General features: G+C 39.6%; 1 protein-coding gene across 2 annotated transcripts in view; it reads left to right on the plus strand.

Moving 5' to 3' along the window:
• The window catches only part of LOC111540476, a 72,482-nt gene that overhangs the window by 30,299 nt on the left and 24,266 nt on the right, over positions 1-17,917 (plus strand). For both annotated transcript variants that reach the window (XM_023208787.2, XM_023208785.1), the window contains exon 2: positions 2,249-2,296. The gene's annotated coding sequence lies outside the window, so the exon portion shown is untranslated. The remainder of the gene's footprint in view (positions 1-2,248; positions 2,297-17,917) is intronic.

Genomic DNA, 17,917 nt, shown 5'->3' on the forward strand with positions numbered 1-17,917 from the left:
AAAAGGTAATATTGTCATATGAAATTAGTGTAAGAAAAATTTAAATTTTATAGCCAAATAAAACATCTAAACATTCTTAACAGATGAAATAGCATGAAAACCTTTACAAAATGATGTCTTAGTTTTATAATCTTTCCTTTTATTCTCTGGGATTCAGAGTAGAAGCAGTCTTTTTCTCTTTCACCTACTGATGGGACAACCATATGAAATATGACTATAAAGAGTCTAAGGCCAGGCACAGTGGCTTACGCCTGTAATCCCAGCACTTGGGAGGCTGAGGTAGGAGGATCACTTGAGGTTAGGAGTTTGAGACCAGCCTGGCCAACATGGTGAAACTCTGTCTTTACCAAAAATACACACACACACACACACACACACACACACAAAATTAGCCGGGCGTGTAGTCCCAGCTCCTTAGGAGGCTGAAGTAGGAGGATCCCTGGAACCCAGGAGGCAGAGATTGCAGTGAGCCGATATGGCACTACTGCACTGCAGCCTGGGTGACAAAGTGAGACTCTGTCTTAAACAAGTCTAATTACAAGTAATCAATTTAATTATAATCACACTAGGTATGTAAACCCCACTATAACAACTCATTGTATATAGTCAGCTAAAATATATTGTGTCATCTTAAGTATAATGATAACCTGTTAAAACAACTAAACCTACTATGAATAAAAATTTATTTAACAGATAACTATTGATCACTCATTATGAATCAGGCATTGGCTAGGATCCTGGAGGGTATTGCTTAAGTTTTATATGTCTTTTATTGACATTTTACATGCAACATTTAAGACATACAAAAAAGATAAGTGTAAGCCAATGGTATTCATTTATTCGTAGGCCAGCTACAAATATAGTTGAAAGCCCCCATGTACCATATACCCTGGAAGATACAGGCAACAGAGCTCTGAAAGTTTAAAGTATAGGTTTAAATTAAAGGTTGAAATTATTTACAAGAGTATATGCTTAAATTTTGAACTGTAGAATACTGTAAAATTCATTACACAAAACAAAGACAGTATAGGCAATATTTGCGTCTAGTTCCCAAGGCTAGAATATGACAGGGTCGCCATCTGCATTCAGATATAAAGTTCCAGAAACTGGACTAGACTGAGTCAAGTATTTACAGAATAAGAGTTTGAATAACAGTCAAGAAGCAAAGCTAAACAAAAACCAAGAAAACTGGCCCTGAATGTAAGATTTGAGGTATGAATTAAAGCCATGATCTTATAAGCCACAACCAGAGGCTTACCCCTTTTTTGGATCATGGACTACTTTCAGAACCCAATGAAACAGTTTCTCTGCCTATAAACAGTCCTTGTAATAGTCCCTCTTCCATTAAAATTACATACATGTACGTACATATATTATTCAATTTAGGGGAGTTCAAAGATCCTCTGAAGTCTTGAATATCTGTAAGTGAATACTGGTAGTCAGCTTGGGGTGGAGAGAAAGTGATTTGAGTTAGGAGACTAAGTAATGTGAATGAGTCTGAGACTATAAGGTGAAAGTAGGATGATAGTGTCAATCAGTGAGCTTCAAACTAGTCCACAGAAGAGTTCAGGCAGATAGTGGGAGGCTGTATAAGTGGAGCTTTGACTATGCTGTCTCTTCAACCAGAACACTTCCTTTCACTTTCACTTGTTTGTATATGTGGCTTTCATTCAAAATTTTGATTAATAGATGTATTTTAATCCTAAAGATATTTAGGGGACTTTTAAAGGCTGAACACAATCTAAAAAGTGCAATCTTTTTTTTTTTTTTTTTGAGATAGAGTGTTACTCTGTTGCTGAGGCTGGAGTGAAGTGATCTCGGCTCACTGCAACCTTTGCCTCCTGGGTTCAAGTGATTCTCCTGCCTTAGCCTCCCAAGTAGCTGGGGTTAAAGGTGTGCACCACCATTCCTGGCTAATGTTTGTATTTTTAGTAGAGAAGGAGTTTCACCATATTGGCCAGGCTGGTCTTGAACTCCTGACCTCAAGTGATCTGCCCTCCTCAGCCTCCCAAAGTGCTGGGATTACAGGCGTGAGTCACTGTGCCCGACCTAAAAAGTCCATTCTTAGGTGCAAAAAACCTTTTTGAGTTATATTAGCTATACAATCTTGGAGAAATCATACTCTATGAGTTCTTCAGTTTATAAAATGAAAATAATAGTACCACAGTTGTGAATTTGAACAATATGACGTTTATGAAAGCACCTTAAAAGTCATGAAGCACAATCTAAATGTTATTTCCATTTTCAGGTGTGACTGAAGAAATATCAAATGTTTCCTAGTAAGACAGCAACTCAGGTGAGATGGAAACTCTAAGTAATGATATAATGGATCTAGCGTCTGACTTTCAAAGATTAAAACTATGTACAAAAAAGTCTCTTTATTGTTGAAGAGACTTTAAATATGATGCCATCCAACTAACTAGTAAGTGATTGAATTCTCACTAAAATTCCCTGTCAAGTGGACTTTTAATCTGAACTCTATCTGATACTACTTTCCTTCTGCCTGAATTTCACTCTTTACAATTGCTTTAAATAAGGTTCTCCAGGTCAAATCTCTGTTTTTGTTTCTTTGAAAATAAATATATTTATTTTGCTCCCCTCCATGAACAATATTGTCAATAGATATAGAATAGTAGGTTGACAATTCTTTTCTCTCATTACACTGAAATTATCATTCCACTGTCTTCTTCCTCAGTTGTTACTGATAAGAAGTCAGCTGGAAGTCTAATCGTTGTTCCTGTGAAGATAGCCTGTCATTTTCTGGCTGATTTTAAGGCCTTCCCTTTGACTTTAAATGTTTTGAAGCTTCATTATAATGTGTCTAGGTGAGGACTTTTTGTGTCTTTATCCTATTTTGGATTTGCTACATTTTTTTTTTTTTAAATCTGGGATGGTGTATTTCATCAGTTTTAGAAACTTATCAGTGATAAATCTCTTGAAACATTGACTCTGTCTTATTTTCTTCTCTCTCTCTCTCTCAGTCTGTCTCTGCCTCTCTCTCCCTGCACTCCCCTTCTCCTGAGACTCCAATTGTATGTTGATCTTCTCATTCTCCCTTCTGTCTCTTAATCTTCGTATTTTTTATCATTTTGTTTCTTATTGCTGCTTTCTGGATATTTTCTGCAGATGTCTTTTTCCATTTACTAATTCTTCCATTAGCTGTCCTTAACTCATGACCTTGTTTGTTGACAAGGTTTTTTTCAGTAACTAATATTTTTTCATATTTATACATTTTTATACATTTTGGGGATACTTTTACTTTTTCTTTCTTTTTTTTTTTTACTTCTGAAGAAAAAACAAAATTTCATTGTTTTAATAATTACTGGTGGGGCATGGTGGCTCATGCCTATAATCCTAGCACTTTGGGAGGTCAAGGCGGGCAGATCATGAGGTCAGGAGATCAAGACCATCCTGGCTAACACAGTGAAACCCCATCTCTACTAAAAATACAAAAAAAAACAAAACAAAATTAGCCAGGCGTGGTGGCAGGTGCCGGTAGTCTCAGCTACTTGGGAGGCTCCGGTGGGAAAATGGCGTGAACCTGGGAGATGGAACTTGCAGTCAGGCGAGATCATGCCACTGCACTCCAGCCTGGGCAACAGAGTCAGACTCTATCTCAAAAAATAAATAAAAAATAAAAAATAAATAATTACTTCAAGATATGAAAACACTGATAACTAGATTTCCTTTACATATTTATCTTGGCATGTAGAGTAAATATGGCCTATGTTACATTTTCAATAATATAATGTTCTTTTTTTTTTTTTTTTTTTTTTGAGACACAGTTTTGCTCTTGTTGCCCAGGCTGAAGTGCAGTGGCATGATCTTGGCTCACTGAAACCTCTGCCTCCTGAGTTTAAGTGATTCTGCTGCCTCAGCCTCCCAAGTAGCTGAGATTATAGGTGCCCGCCACCACACCCAACTAATTTCTCTTTTGTATTCTTAGTAGAGGTGGTGTTTCACCATGTTGGCCAGGCTGGTCTCAAACTCCTGGCCTCAGGTGATCCACCCACCTCAGCCTCCCAAAGTGCTGAGATTATAGGTGTGAACCACTGTGCCTGGCCAATAATATCGTAACATTTTTCTACTCTTTGAATTCTATCTTGTACAGTTGTACTTGCTTTTTTGTACTTCCGAAATCACCAGTTATATTCTTTCTCAGTTAAATCTCTATACACAACAGACAGAATTCTCAGACCTTCTGTGGCAAAATATTCCAGATGGGTTAATGTATCCTGAACAAATAGAGAATCTTCTGAAAGTCTCTCATAAATCACTGTATGAGCCCCTTTGCAGTAGAGCCAGACTAGAGCCATCCCATAGGGGTCCAGACAATTATAGACATCCTTTTTCTATTACTAGAAAACTCCAGGACATTAAGAATTTCAAAAGTATTTTTCTCCCGTAGCTTCTATGGTGACAGTATGGTGTTCTTACACAAAGAACAAGCCATGTTCTTTTGCTCCTTTCACTAAAGCTGCTTTGGCTGGGGAGGAAGCCTGGTAGATTATATTATTTCCATCTGTCTCTGGAATAACAGTGTGGTACACAGATATAGTCTTTTGTGGGATGGCCATTCTCAAAGTTCTCCAATAATTTGGAGTCATAAAATTCACAGGACTCTGGGATGGAAGAAGATGTCTGACCATAAATTACACCTGCAATGGTACACTTCTTATATGTCCTAATATTCCTGTTTTATTAGAAAATAGATGTTTTACCTGCCCAAGTTCTTCATTGAGATTGAATGTTCTGGCCATGGTATAGACATTATTTACTTTATAATGCATATCTTCATCCCAGTGTATAAACTGGGCCTGAATGTATTTCACAATTTTCCCACAGCAACCAGCAGACTAATGGGGATGAGGTTCTGGTACAAGATGATGAACACCAGTATGTCAAACAATGACTTGGGAGCTGGAACCAAGGACATGACCAAAAGTAGCAGGAGCAAGAGGGAGACTGGCACATTGGTCACTTTCTCAACCTTTGATCCCTTAAGGGTGATTTGACAGAATTCTGCATGAATTTTGTCTCAAATCCAGTGTAAACAACTATGCCAATAATCCACTGAGTATTTCTCAGCTGTGTACCTCTTAACAAGACCTGGTCAGGCCCAATTGGAACAGAGCTTTTATCACTTAGGCTCAAGGTTCCAGCAAAGCTATTGAAATGACGATTAGGTCTATTTTTCCAGATAGGCTGAACAGTCGGTTTTCCAATTGCATTCAGCCGGTTTCTGGCAAAGACTGCTGTAGCTTTAGATCTGTCTCTCCATCCAGATTAGGTGTTGCTATATAATAGTCGACTGAGGTTCACTGGAAGACATCAGGACTATGTCCGTAGGAAGGAACTCCCAGTTCTTTGTATTAACTATTTTGTCTGCCATATGTCATTTACAGTCTTCTATAACCTCTTTGATCCCTGAAATCAGAGGCAAGAGAGTTGTATATTTTCCTGTTGGACACATCTGGAATTTGCTGCAATACATTAATGAGCAAGAAAGCATTGGCAGCTTTGGTAAATTGCAGATACAAAAACTCAGGGAGAAATGACCACATGCTCTGCTTGGCTGTGCTGATGAAGTTTTTGCAGAAAATGGTTCTTAAGGGGGTCATTGATGTAAATGGTGCAGTCTTTTGGCCCTTCTAAGCCTTGCATAGTTCATAGCCAGGGCATCCTCTCCTCCACTTTCTGACTGCCCAAGGAGAAATAAGTAGATCTCAGACTGCTCACCTGGCGTATGATAGTGGCAATAGTACTATTGGTTACACATTTAAGTTCACTGGTAATCCCCTAAGGCAGAGCTCCCTGGCACAAGTGCTGGTGCTCAGTGTTCCTCTTCACTAAAGGCATGGCTCACAATCATAAGCGTTGACTGTGGCTTGCAGAAATTTCCCTCAAGTAGCATCACTACTTTGGCTCAGTTATCAGTAGTAGTAACAGCAATCAAAACTAAAATGGTCTGTGTTCCCGCTGGGGCTGCACTCGAGCCCCATGGTCCTGCCGCACCCACCTTGCACCACACTGCCGGGGGTACTTTTTCAACTTTATTTAGTTATTATTTAGAGTTTCTTATTCCCTACAGTCAGTTTAGATGTATCTTTATAAATAGTGAATGTAGTTATTTTACATGCTGTATATCCACAGTACTTCAGATCTGTTTTTGCTGTTCCTTGTTCATGGTTATATGTTTCCAATGTATTCATTGGAATACATTGCTTTGAGCTACTCATTTTTCTTGGAATTTTATTTGTATCAGTATTTTTGAGCCTTTGGATAAAAATAGATTTCTCCAGCAAGGATTATATTTACTTCTCCCAGGTGCCGGGCACCAGCTGAGATCATTCTAAATTACTGGTCTGCAGTTTTCTAGACTATACTTTACTGGTCTCTAGTTTTCTAGAGCAGCTTGTGAGGGATAGGTTGTGGTTCCAGATCCTTTGATGTGATGTTCCCTACCCTAATCCACTCAGCATCAGAATTCCACATAATTTATGTTTCCTTGCAGTTTTGTTTGGAGGCTAGAGATAAGTTTCTGTTCACTTTTAGACAAAAGCAAAGAAGCCTTTTGAGGTCTCAGCTTTATTAGAGAGGGAATTGTTATTGGCCTGCTCCCTGACCCTGTTACTTGTGCCCACAAAAAGCCCTAAGTCTACAAAAACCCTGAAGATCCAGTTCATCTGGTTTATCAAATGTTTTCAAAGGCAGCTGAGGTCAGCTGACCCTTCTGGTTTCCTGCCTTCAGGAATCCTGGGAATTCTGTAATTTTTCAGAAGCTCATCAGTGCATTTAGAAAAGATTTTGAAAAAATGCTTAATCCAGGATTTACTTGTTTGATCCTGTTACCTACTTACTATATTCCTGGAATTCTCCTCAGTACCATTTTAATGTATCCAGATAGACAGAATTGCACGAAATATTTCACCTCTAACAAGATATATCATGCCTTTTGTGTGAGAGATTCTTGTTCTATCTTTCCTGCCCTTCTCCCTTTGCCGTATTTTTCTTATCTGTCTTCAACTTATTTTCGTTGTAGTGTATGTGACTTCATAATGATATAGGAGTTAAGAAATTACTTAGGCAGATAGTAGGGGTATGGGAGTCCTCAGTAAGGCTTTTCTTTTTAATGAAAAGCAGCCCCTAATTATTTTCCTTTCTAAGGAAGAGCTGCAGACATAGACACTGGCAGTTGTGCCAATCATGTTCAAGATGGAGGCTCCATCTTCCCTTCTCTTTGTCAGCCAGGTGTACAGAAAGAAGCAGACAAGGTGGCACCGATCAACTGGAATGTCCATTTGCACAATAAGATCAGGGTGGGGTAACCAGCCTTCCCTGAACACTATGTAGACGTCATACCTGATTAAACCAATCTATGAGCCCTATGTGAATCATGCACCACCTCCTCAAACTGGACTATAAATCTTGGAACATACGTGCTAGCCAATCTTTTTTCTGTTTGGAAACCCTCTCTTGGATGACCTGCTTTCTCATTATGAGGAAGCTTTTTCTGTCTCTCTCTTCTTTTTTTATTATTGAGACGGAGTCTCGCTGTGTCACCCAGGCTGGAGTGCAGTGGCGCGATCTCGGCTCACTGCAAGCTCCACCTCCCGGGTTCACGCCATTCTCCTGCCTCAGCCTCCTGAGTAGCTGGGACTACAGGTGCCCGCCACCACGTCCGGCTAATTTTTTGTATTTTTAGTAGAGACAGGGTTTCATTGTGTTAGCCAGGATGGTCTCGATCTCCTGACCTCATGGTCCACCCGCCTCGGCCTCCCAAAGTGCTGGGATTATAGGCGTGAACCACTGCACCCGGCCTCTCTCGCTCTTCTTTTTCTATTTAACTTTGTGCTCCTAAATCCGTTCCTCATGTGTGCCCATGTCCTGAATTCTTTCTCGACCTTGACCAAAATTCAGGGTATATACCCCAGACAATGGAGCTGTTTCAGTAAGCCACCATAAATCATTTCTTGATTGAGTGTGCAGATAAATAATTTCTTTTTAATCTATATTTGCTCTGACCTGGGCAAGAACAGACTGAGGGAATTTATCTATAGTGCTGATTCTCAGCACTTCTGAATATGAGAATGCTTTGTAATGACAAATTTTAACAGTTTCTGCATGGTGACAGTATAATTTCAGTGTCCAGTGATGAAAAATAGAATGCTAAGTGACACTTTTTAATTAATCATAACTTCATCTATATAGTTATGTATAATATTAACACAGGTATATGTGACAAGTATTCAGTCTTTAGACATTTTTGATGCACATATGGATGCATAGATAACGTACAGTACTCCATTGTCAGGGGCTCACAGGAAGAAGATACTCTTTCAGATAATCCTTTACATGCTACTTAAGATTGTATTAACTTTTTGTTAGCCATGTGACTTTTTAAAATCAAAGTAAATATAACACCCCTAGCTCTTTTATCACATGGTCTATGGCTAAATCACATTTTTATTTTAGTGTGGGGGCTGGGTGGAGTCTCACTCTCTCCCCCAGGCTGGAATGCAGTGGCATGATCTCAGTTCACTGCAACCTCTGCCCTCCGAGACTCAAGCAGTTCTCCTGCCTCAGCCTCCCAAATACCTGAGATTACAAGCACATGCCACCATGCCCGGCTAATTTTTTGGGGTGTTTTTTGTTTGTTTTTTCAGTAGAGATGGGGTTTCACCATGTCAGCCAGATTGATCTCAAACTCCTGACCTCAGGTGATCCACCCACCTCACCCTCCCAAAGTGCTGGGATTACAGGCGTGAGCCACTGTGATAGGCTGCTAAGTACATTTCTATCATATATATTTGTATAATTGACCGTGATATTTTATGGATTTGTTTGAATTCTTCCAACTTTTTATTAAGGAAAATTTGATATGTAAGGAAAAGTTAATATATGTAATATAATAGTAATAAACTGTATATACCTTCTATCCACATTCAAAATCATTAACATTTTGCCACATTTGCTTTATAGATATATGTATAGATGAATATGTATGTAAGTTTACACATTTATTTACTTGCAGAACTATTGGAAAATAAGTTGCGGATTTGACCTTTCACTCCCAAGTGAAGGCATTCCTAAGAATAAAGGCATTGTCTTTCATAACCATGATACCCTTATTATACACAAGCAAATTAACGACAATTCTCTAATAATTCAAGTTTCTGCCATTGTCACAAAACTATTTGTAGTAAGCAGAAAAATGCTTCCCCTGTACCCAAAGGTATCCATGTCCTAATCCTCTGAACCTCTGACTATGTTACCTTACATGGCAACTGGGGAATTAAGGTTGCTCATCAATTGAACTTAAAATAGTGAGATTATACTGGACTATTTGGTGGGCCCTTAATCCACTTTTAAGGGTCCTTAAAAGTGGATGATAGAGGCAGAAAAACAGAGTCAGAGGGAAATGTGACTATGGGAGAAAGGCACAGAGAGAGACAGTGTTGCTGGATTTGAAAAGGGAAGAATACAAGCCAAGGAATGTCAGTGACCTCTGGAAAAGAGACTGGAAAGGACAAGGAAACGGATTCTCCCATATACCTTTCAGAAAGCAACCTATCCCTGCTGCAACCTCCATTTTAATCCAGTAAGACCTGTTTTGGACTTCTGACCTATAGAATTATAAGATAATAAGCTTGTATGATTTTAAGCCACCAAATTTGTGGTGACTTGTTACAGCAGCAATAGAAAATGAATACACTGTTTTTTGTAGCTTTATTTTTTTTCTCCCCAAACTAGGATCCAGTCAGTGTTCATACCTTGCGTTTAGTTGCTTGTTATCTTTGGTTGTTTCTAAAAATAAATTTGATAATATGTTTGATTTAACCTATCAAAATATTATTTCAACATATAATAATTTTTTTTTTTTTTTTTTTTGAGATGGAGTCTCCTTCCATTGCCCAGGCTGGAGTGCAGTGGGGCAATCTCGGCTCACTGCAAGCTCCGCCTCCTGGGTTCAAGCGATTCTCCTGCCTCAGCCTTCTGAGTAGCTGGGATTACAGGTGCCCACTACCTTGCCCAGCTAAGTTTTTGTATTTTTAGTAGAGATGGGGTTTCACCATGTTGGCCAGGCTGGTCTCGAACTCCTGACCTCAGGTGATCTGCCAACCTTGACCTCCAAAAGTGCTGGGATTACAGGCATGAGCCACCACGCCTGACCAATCTTTTAAAAATTGTTAATAAGTTGTTTTACTTTTTAAAAATCATACTCTTTGAAATCCAGTTTAGACTTACAACACATCCCAATTCAGACTAGCCACATTTCAAGTGCTTAGTAGCTACGTATTAATTAATGGCTATTGTATTTGATAGTGCTGTACATACTTGGAAATTGCTTTACTCTCCAAAAGGCAGTTCTAGCAGAGAGGGATGTCTTCCAGGCTATTTTCACTTTCACTGAAAGTGCTGGGTAAGAGTGGCAGACTAGGAGTCAGGAGATGGAGTCCTTGCCTAGGCTCAGCTAGCTTCATCTCAGGTGTGACCTTTCTGGACCTTGATTTCTTCATCTTCAGAATAAAAAACTTTGGAATAGGCCATATTTGAGGCAGAGCTCTAGGCCAGGTGGCATATCTGTTACTCTAGGGAGGAGCTTTAGGTGTTGCGGGTACCTTTGCGTTGATCAGTGCCAGCAGGTGATGAGCGTGCCTTCATTGGTCAGTTGTTTAGACTTCCCTTGAGTGTGAGGGGAAAAGGAAGAAACTGTTCTTCATGCTTACCAGTGGCATTATATATGAAGAAAAGTAACCAGCACATCAAAAAGGAAGTGTTGCACTTTCAGCCACTGATTCTGCAGTACCAAATGAGTAAGAACCAGAAAGTGGAATCTTCTTAGTATTGACGTTTCTTTCTCTGAGTGACTGACTCAGCATTTCTCTGTAGTTTTTTTAGATTATATTTTTAGGACAGTTTCAGGTTTATAAAAAACTTGAGCAGAGTACAGAGAGTTCCCATATGACCTCCTCTTGGTCACTTGTGATGTGAACAGTCCTCCACCTTTTCTTATTAATCCACTCACTACGATGTTGTCTTTGTTAAGAGTTAAGGCCAGTTGTCTTATAGACCATCCTATTTTCTGGATTTATCTGATTGTTTTCCCTACGGTGTCATTTAACATCTTCTGGCCTTTGCATTTCTTGTTAAGTGGAACTTAGGCCTAGAGAGAGGCTTGATTAAATTCAGGTTAAATATTTTGGGCAAGAATTATTCATAGGTGATGTATTTTTATTCTTCTTAGATATCCTTTTGCGAGGGTGTGCTGTCACACCCAGTGTCAGGTTCTGGCCCATGCTGAGGTCCCAAGGGAGTGGGTGGATGGGCAACAAATAGCTGAAAGAACACGCACGTGGCTGTAGGCAGGTGAATATGGTTTTATTCAGCAACTCTTTCATCAGCAGCTCACTTGCACTAGCTCTGTCATCAGCAGCTCTCCTGCAGCAGCTGTCTGACACTGCTTTTATCTTGGCTGTCGGCTCCAGCTCTGCCGCTCCTGCCGCTCCTGCCGCTCCTGCTGCTCCTGCCGCTCCCACACACAGCTGCATTCCCTGGCCTGCAAGGCAGGCTGTCCCTTACAGGGTTAGCAGCTTAACTCTTTCTCTGGGTACAAGACAAGCCAGGCCCTGGCTCCCCCTTGTCCGCCTACAAGACGGACAACTCTGGCTCTCTCTCTCTCTTTCTCTGGGTGCGCCTGCACAAGCCCTGTGCACAGCGTCAGCAGGGCAGTTATACCTTTCTCAAACAATAGTGGCTCCGAGCCCAGTATTAGCTTACACAAACAGGTTATATAACAAGTGGAGTATGCGCCTGCACCCTTAAAATCACTGAGTCATTCTGGCCCAGATGTCCATCTTGGCCTATTCGTTGACCAAAGCACATCCATATACCTTAAATTTCACCCTCTAGGCCAAGAGAGATAGGTTTTGGGCACAGAGGCCCAATAAACACACATAGGCTTCATACATAAGCCTGACACATAAGCTTTGGGCATGCAGGCCTGATATACAGTTTTGGCACATAGGCCCCGGACACAGGTCCAACACATACATAAGTTTGTGGACACACAGGCCCTTACATACATAAGCTTTGGTAAACTGCCTAGCTATTAGTGCAGATTACCGTAGGTGTCACCTCCTTGGTGATCGTCGTTCACATTGCTCTGAGCTCAGCCCATTGGCTACTTTGCCTGCACTTGTTTTCAGACCATATGGTGTCAGTACGAGGCTAGACTGTGACAGCAATCCAGGCAGCAGTAGCACCCAAGCTAGACCTATCTGTGTACCCTGCCCTATTAAGAATGGGGGATGTTCTTCCTAACGGTGAAGGCTCAGAGTCTAGGGGTGCTTCGGGTCCCATGGCCTTATCTTGCATTAGGACTCCAGGTCTCAAGACCTCTTGTAACACTGCGGCTAAGGGACTTGTGCTCAGCATACTCTGCTGTTCTAAATAGGTGCTGCACTTTGCTAAAGTGGATATCTGTGCCATTCCAGTCTGGGGCTTGTTACCTATGAATACACCCATCCTGCCATTGGGAAAGTTGTCTGTCCTGCCACGCTCTCGTTAGCCTGAAGGGAAGCATATATAGCTGCTAACTGCTTCCCTATCAATGAGTGTCGGAGCTCAGCTCCCTTCCATAGTTGGGACTAAGAGCCTACTGTCACTCCCAAGTGCCTCATGCATTGCTATAGGCCCTAGCCAAAACTATCTGTGGTCACATCCACATCCAGCTTAAATGAGCACCTCTGATCAACTTCCCATAGGGCTTGTGTCTACTGAATAGCCTGCTTGGCTATTGGAAAAGGCTGCCTCAGTTTCATTATCCCAATCCCAGGCAAGAGGGGCATTGCCACTTTTAAACCTGTAAAAGAATCAGAGGTTAGCATAACATCATTAATAAGACTGACACCACTGCACACTGTGAAAGTCCATTGTCGCCCTGCTGTGAAGGCACACTGTTCCTGGCTGTCTGAAAAAGAAGTCCCAGTTCCATTGTCAAGTGGTCCATCAAGTCTGTGACAGACAGCACAGCTGCCAAGCTGTGCAAAACATCCACCCCCAGAATGCATTCAGGCATGGGAGAGACATACACAATGCATAAGTGGAGAGCCAGGCGGCTGATGCCAAGGTGCAAAGAACACTTGGGGGACCGTAGCAGTTGAATATGGTTTTATTCAGCAGCTCTTTCATCAGCAGCTCACTCACACTAGCTCTCTCAGAGCAGCTCTCTTACACTGTCTGCTTTTATCTCAGCTATCTTCTCCGGCTCTGCAGCTCCTGCCACTCCAACACACAGCTGCATTCCCTGGGCTACAAAGTTGGCTCTCCCTTACAGGGTTAGCGGCTTAACTTTTTCTCTCTCTGGGCACAAGCCAAGCTGAGCTCTGGCTCTCCCCTGTCTATCTGTAAGACGAACAACTCTGGCTCTCTCTTTTCTCTGAGTGCGCAGGGCATCAGCAGGGCAGTTATACCTTTCTCAAACAATAGTGGCTCTGAGCCCAGTAAGAGCTTACACAAACAGGTTATGTAACAACCAGAGTATGCACCTGCACCCTAAACTCGCTGAGTCACTCTGTCCCAGTTGTCCACATTGGCCTATTCCTTGACCAAAGCACATCCATGTACCTTACATGTGCCCATCACTTCCAGTATATTGTAATGCATTTGGATCCTGATTCTGTCATATCAGCCGCTACTCCTTTCTCTTTGAAAATATGATAAAGTACATCTTTACTTTTGTTCTTCAGTTTACCAATGAAAGTATGGACAGAGAACAAAGCAGAGAGAGTAGCAACTCTTTGGCCGCCTTATCTTACAATATCTGGTACACAGGAGCACTCAAATAAATTTTCACTTCTTTTTTCTTGAAATTACCTCTTCAACTTATAAAATTTTCTTTTCGTATTCTCTCCTTATTTTAGTTTCTTTTTTTTTTTTTTTTGTCTCTTTTTGCACTAAGGATCTCTTCAATGTTATTTCCAGTATTCTATTCCATGCTCTCATCTTCTTTCTTCCTTAACCCTGAGGCCATCTCAAATGTGACTTCAATCCCACTTCTTTGCTGTCTACTATAACTTTTTCTTTAGCCCCTACTTCCTACCTGGGATCTGAATGCATATCTCTCACTGCCTGTTTGTCATTTCCACTTGTGAGTTTAAGGGCCTCCTGAAACTGAGCATATCTAAAAGCAAATGAATTGTTTTCCTTTTTTTATTTTTTCAAGACAGAGTCTTGCTCTGTTGCCCATGCAACAGAGCAGTGGTGCAATCTCGGCTCACTGCCACCTCTGCCTCCCAGGTTCAAGCGATTCTCCCACCTCAGCCTTCTGAGTAGCTGGGATTACAGGCACCCACCACCACGCCTAGATAATTTTTGTATTTTTATTAGAGATGGGGTTTCACTATGTTGGTCAGGCTGGTTTCAAACTCCTGACCTCAAGTGATCCACCAGCATCGGCCTCCCAAAAATGCTCAGCTTACAAGCGTGAGCCACCATGCCTGGCCTGCATTATTTTTCAATTCACTATAGCCCTCAAACAATTTTTTTTGTGTGGTTACCTATATTAATGTGATAAGAAAGTAGAAGCCTCAACAGCACAATAATCATGGGTTCTGGGTAACCTCATTTTCTATTTCAGTCTTCTAGCATTAGGAATAACTGCAGCTTCTTGCATATATCAAGGTTTTGGAAACTTAACATCCACTTTTTGCGCCTCCAACCATTCCAATGACTTTGTAACCAATTCCTTGTATTAAATCCCCCTATTTGAAATATCTAGAGTGTATTCTCTCTTCCTTACTAGATATAGACTACTGGCTGACAAAAGGTTAGTATATAAAGTACATCAAGAAATCCTACAAATCAATAAAAGAGGTAAAATAACTAAATAGCAAAATAAGTAAAAATCATAAAAAGGCATACACATTGTCCAAAATATATGAAATAAAAACCTTTGCCTTTGTCAAAAATCATTTGGCTGTAAATACATGGATTTATTTCAGGGATCTCTATTCTGTTCCGTTGGTTGATATGTCTGTTTTTATACCAATATCATGCTGTTTTGTTTACTATAGCCTTGTAAGTCAGGTAGTGTGATGCTGCCAGCTTTTTTATTTTTATTTTTTGTTTGTTTGTTGTTGTTATTTTGCTCAGGATTGCTTTGGCTATTCAGACTCTCTTTTTGGTTCCATGCAAATTTTAGGATTGATTTTTTTCTATTTCTTTGAAAAATGACATTGGTATTTTGCTGGGGATTACATAGAATCTGTAGGTTGCTTTGAGTAGTATGTTCCTTTTAACAATATTAAGTTTTATAATCCATGAGCATGGTATACCTTTCCATTTTGTGTGTGTGTGTGTTGTCTTCCATTTTTGTGTGTGTAGGTATTATAAATGGATTTGCCTTTTTCATTTCTACCTTAGCTATTTCACTGTTGGTATATAGCAATACTACTGATTTTTATATGTTCATTTTATGTCTTGCAACTTTACTGAATTTGTTTATCAAATTAAGAATTTTGTGGTAGAGTCTTTAGGTTTTTCTAAATACAAGATCATGTCCTGTGCAAACAAAGATAATTTGACCTCCTCTTTTCCAATTTGGATGCTTTTTATTTCTTTCTCTTGACTGATTGCTCTGGCTAGGACTCTCAGTACTGTGTTGAATAGTAGGAATGAAGGTGAGCATCCTTGTCTTGTTTCAGTTCTTCGAGGAAAGGCTTTCAGCTTTTCCCCATTCAGTATGATGTTAGTTAAGAGTTTGTCATATTTGGCCTTTATTATGTTGAAGTGTGTTCCTTCTATGCCCAGTTTTTTGGGAGCTTTTATCATGAAGGGATGTTGGATTTTATCAAATATTTTTTCTGCATCTGTTGAGATGATCATATGGTTTTATCCTTCATTCTGTCAATGTGATGTGTCACGTTTATTGATTTGTGTATGTTGAACCATGTTTGCATTGCTGAGATAAATCCTACTTGCTTGTAGTGTATTATCCTTTCGATGTACTGTTAGATTCAATTTGCTCATATTCTGCTGAGAAGTTTTACATCTGTGTTCATCAGGGATATTGACCTGTAGTTTTCTTTTTTTGCTGTGTCCTTATCTGATTTTGGTATCAAGGTAATCCTGGCCTTATACAAAGAGTTAAAGAAATTCCCTCCTCTTCATTTTTTTTTGGAATAGTTTTAGGAGAATTACTTTGGGTAGTATGTTCTGATCAATGAGCATGGGATGTTCGTTACAAGTTTGGTAGAATTTAGTAGTAAAGTTATCCAATCCTGGACTTTTATTTGTTGGGAGAGTTTTTATTACTGATTCAATCTCATAACTCATTATTGGTCTGTTCAGGTTTTTAATGTCTTCTTGATTCAATCTTATGTATATATGTCCAAGAATTTATTCATTTCTTATGGAATTTCTACTTTGTTAGCATATAGTTTTTCATAACAGTCTATGATGATCTTTTGTATTTCTGGTGGTATCATTGTTATATCTCATTTTTCATTTCTGATTTTGTTTATTTGGATATTCTCTCTTTTTCCTTTGTTAGTTTAGCTAGTAGTTTATTAATTTTGTTTATCTTCTCAAAAAAACCACTTTTTGTTTCATTAATCTGCTGTTTTGTCTTTTTTTGATTTCTGTTTTTTTACTTTTCTGATTTTTAATATTTCTTTTCTTCTATTAATTTGGGGTTGGCTGTTTTTGCTTTTCTGGTTCCTTGAGTTGCATCATTAGATTAGTTATTTGAAATCTTTCTACTTTCTTAATGTAGGCATTTATTGCTATAAAATTGTCTCTTAGCACTGTTTTTGCTGTATCCTACAGTTTTTGTAGTTTGTATTTCTATTTTCATTTGTTTCAAGAAATTTTTTGATTTGCATCTTAGTTTTATTGACCTAAAGGTTGTTGAAGAGCATATAGTTTAATTTCCATGTGTTTGTACAGTCTCCAAAGTTCCTCTTGTTATTGACTTCTAATTTTATTCCATTGTTGTCTGAGAGATACTTGATATGATTACAGTTCTTAAAAAATTTGTTGAGACTTATTTTGTGGCCCAGCATGTGGTCTGTCCTGGAGAATGTTACATGTGCTGATGAGAAGAATGTATATTCTACAGCTGTTGGATAAAATGTTCTGTAGATATCTGTTAGGTCCATTTGATCTAAAGTGCAGTTTAAATCTTATGTTTTTTGTTAATTTTCTGTGTAGGTGATCTATAATGCTGAGAGTTGAATGTTGAAGTCCCCAATTATAATATTATTGTTCTAGAGTCTATCTCTCCTTTAGATCTAATAATATTAGCTTTATATATCTGGGTGCTTTGATGTGGATGCATATGTATTTAGTATTATATCCTATTGCTGAATCAATTCATTTGTCATTATATAATGACCTTCTCTGTCTGTTTTTACTGTTTTTGACTTAAAGTCTGTTTTATCTAAGTATAGCTACTCCTGCTTGCTTTGGGTTTCCATTTGCATGGAATATCTATTTCCATCCCTTTACTTTCAGTCTGTATGTGTCTCTACAGGAGAAGTGAGTTTCTTGTAGGCAGCATGTAACTGGGTAATTTAAAAAATCAATTTGGCCAGGTGTGGTGGCTCATGCCTGTAATCCCAGCACTTTGAGAGGCCAAGGTGGGTGGATCACGAGGTCAGGAGATTGAGACCATCCTGGCTAACACAGTGAAACCCATCTCTACTAAAAAATACAAAAAAGTAGGTGGGTGTGGTGGCAGGCGCCTGTAGTCCCAGCTACTCGGGAGGCCGAGGCAGGAGAATGACATGAACCTGGGAGGCAGAGCTGACAGTGAGCCAAGATCATGCCAGTGCACTTCAGCCTGGGCGACAGAGCAAAGACTCCATCTCAAAAGAAAAAAAAAATCAGTTCAGCCAGTCTGTATCTTTTAAGT

This window comes from Piliocolobus tephrosceles, chromosome X, assembly GCF_002776525.5.
Source record: "Piliocolobus tephrosceles isolate RC106 chromosome X, ASM277652v3, whole genome shotgun sequence".
NCBI classification, from domain to species: domain Eukaryota; kingdom Metazoa; phylum Chordata; class Mammalia; order Primates; family Cercopithecidae; genus Piliocolobus; species Piliocolobus tephrosceles.